Raw genomic sequence first — 2,700 nt, forward strand, 5'->3', positions numbered from 1 at the left:
TATATATATATATATATATATATATATATATATATATATATATATATATATATATATATATATATATATCAACAACATAAGAAATACAAAATGCTTTTCGTAGTTTTTATTATTTATTTGAAACTTTAAGAAGATGAAATTATGAAATACCATTAGAATATTATTCTTCTAACTGAAGTTATATTTCTCCAGTTGCTTCATTTTTGTATGGACTTTGGCGGTACAGTTCTAATCCGCTAATGGCTCAACCTTACAAGGAATGTGGATAGTTAATGTACCGTCCAAAACTAAGGTTATTTTAGCATTATTAAAGTCGTAGGTTTTAGAGACGGGAAACGTCTTTGACAAATTTTTATAGACGTTACCGTGCTCATCTTGCAATTTTTTATGTATACCCTCGGCTACGATTAATTTGTCTTCGACCTATAGTTGAAACAAAATTCATTGAGTATATTTTTTGCTTTTCATATTATGTCATTTCTATTAATAATTTTTTGTTCTTTTATCTATCATTCAAATTATATGTATGACGAATAAAACTAAACGATACTTACGAATACAGAAATTTCTTCCAGAGCAAATCCTGTGCAGTCTACCTCTTTATAAAAATCTTCCTACAAAAATCATCGACCATTAAATTTCATAGAGTTTATTTAAAAAACCAGAGTGTGGGACTAGGAGTCCCTCTTTTTCTCGTTGGTTACGGTGGTATATTTATGTCTTTCCTGTACATTTTTTATAGATAAAAGGCTCGAGAAATTTTTTAAAATAATTTTTAAGGTTATTGTTAGGCAAAAAACGAGAAATAAATTCTACATATTTGTAACAATTCTGCAAATATGCTTTAATTTTCTCACTAATTTTCCATCTTGATTTTATGAAAAAATATTTAGAGGCTGGATATTTTAGGTAATGTCTTTACATAACTCAACGCCTATTTCTTTGTGTGTCACGATTTTTTTCCCAAAAGAAACCCGTAATACTCGATATTTTTGCTCTATCTTATTTCCTTTTTAAGATTTAGCGTATTTTGTAATATTGGTTGGTTATACTATTTTATAATTACTGATTTTATCAATACTGACTATCTACATCGATCTGCCATTTATGCAGATCCCTGCGTTGGCTGGCTCTCTTCTTCTCTCTCTATCTTTGTTACACCTACTCTTTGTAGAAGTGCACCTCCTCTCGAAAAGTGCACGATTTTTCTCACACTTTTTGCCTGATGGGTCTCCGTTCCCAACTATTCTTATACTTGGGAAATACACGGGAAGTCTATATTATCCCATCGTAACCCGCGATAAAGAACCCGTAATAATTCAATATAGAAATGGTCTTTTACCTTGTGTGCCTTAACTTTAGAGGAACTGTTGTCACCGTAGCTCTGATGAATTGGTAAAACGAGCTTTTTATTATTAGAAGTTGCACAGGGAATAGATCGTGAAGCAGAATTCAGTTTAATGTATTTAATGTCTGCGAGTACTTCTTCTTCGGTATAGTTTGGTATTATATTCTTAAGCATGATAATTTAGAACAAGAAATTCGAATACAAATAATCGTTTAAAATCCTGCCCCTTTAACAAAGTCGACACCGGTGATTGAAGAATATCGAACTGATTACTGTATAAATTTGATATGCGCTTTGTGTGCTACTTGTACAGCTGGAGGTGCAACAATCACTGCTTGTACTAATACTAAACGCTGTCGTTGCTTACTGCAGTTGGACTATTCGAGTTAATGACTAGTGCTGCGCGCACTGTTCCGAAAGAGAATTGGTGGAGAATACTCCTTCAGATACAGAAGAGCCATGCTATTATTGCTCTATTGTAGTGTCTCTCTTCCACCTAGTAGAGCTGCTCTCTCACCGTAGACAAGCAGCTTCTCGGAAGTGTCAAGGGGCAGCTTTCCTTACTTAGTAAGTTGGCTTGGGTGATTTTAATCAAAATGATTGATACTTCAAATAAATAAGGCACGCTTTATTTACATGATTTCGAAATTTAAGAGATTATTATCTTTTGAATTAAGCTTTGACATTTATTTAGTTTTAATTTTTTATTTTGTTACGAATGAACAGGTGACCTTCACGTGAGCCTAGTATTTTACGAGCTATTCCACTATTATTGAATCCTTTAAGGATACATCTGACTTTTTGTCATACTGTGGTTTGTAACTTAACTTTAATTTACAATTCACTTTCTGTTTGTTTATTGGATTGGTTAGATAAAACGAATAATATCCGTTGGCATATTAATCAGTAAGTTAAAAAATATTCTAATCCAAACAAACCTTTTTTTAGTACCAGCCAATTTACACACACATACACACACGAACACATGCACTCATATTATATGTATATTTATTAAAAAATGTTAGTTAAGTTTTTTTATAGTTGTTTTTACATAAATAATTGTTCATTAGATTTTTCAAAATTTTAGTCCTTTTTTTTAAGTATGTCGACAAAACTCTTTCAATAAATTATAAAATATTTGATGTGTTTTACTCTTTAATCTTATTAAAAGGTCTTCAGTACTCAGGTCTCTTACAAAACAATTTTTTTAAACGTCTTAAAAAAACTTTACCGTATCGATTAAAATATATTAAGTAAGGGTCTCAGATTTTGCAGAATATTTTTTAACTGTCACGTACATACCTTTTTTTTATTTGGTAAAATAAATGTGATACTACTTTAGAAAAACGTAA

The 2,700-nt window shown here is 30.8% G+C and overlaps 1 long non-coding RNA gene across 1 annotated transcript; it reads right to left on the minus strand.

Moving 5' to 3' along the window:
* Nucleotides 1-321: 321 nt before the first annotated feature.
* LOC149374904 (uncharacterized) lies at nt 322-1,435 on the minus strand. Its single transcript, XR_016293004.1, has 3 exons — nt 1,343-1,435; nt 555-614; nt 322-423 (listed from the first exon to the last, which is right to left on the minus strand). It is a non-coding gene; the product is annotated as an uncharacterized LOC149374904 (long non-coding RNA).
* Nucleotides 1,436-2,700: the final 1,265 nt, after the last annotated feature.

The sequence above is a fragment of the Copidosoma floridanum genome, unplaced genomic scaffold (genome assembly GCF_036245765.1).
Source record: "Copidosoma floridanum isolate Cflo_tuat_1 unplaced genomic scaffold, Cflo_Japanese_pri ptg000013l, whole genome shotgun sequence".
In the NCBI taxonomy this organism is placed as follows: Eukaryota; Metazoa; Arthropoda; class Insecta; order Hymenoptera; family Encyrtidae; genus Copidosoma; species Copidosoma floridanum.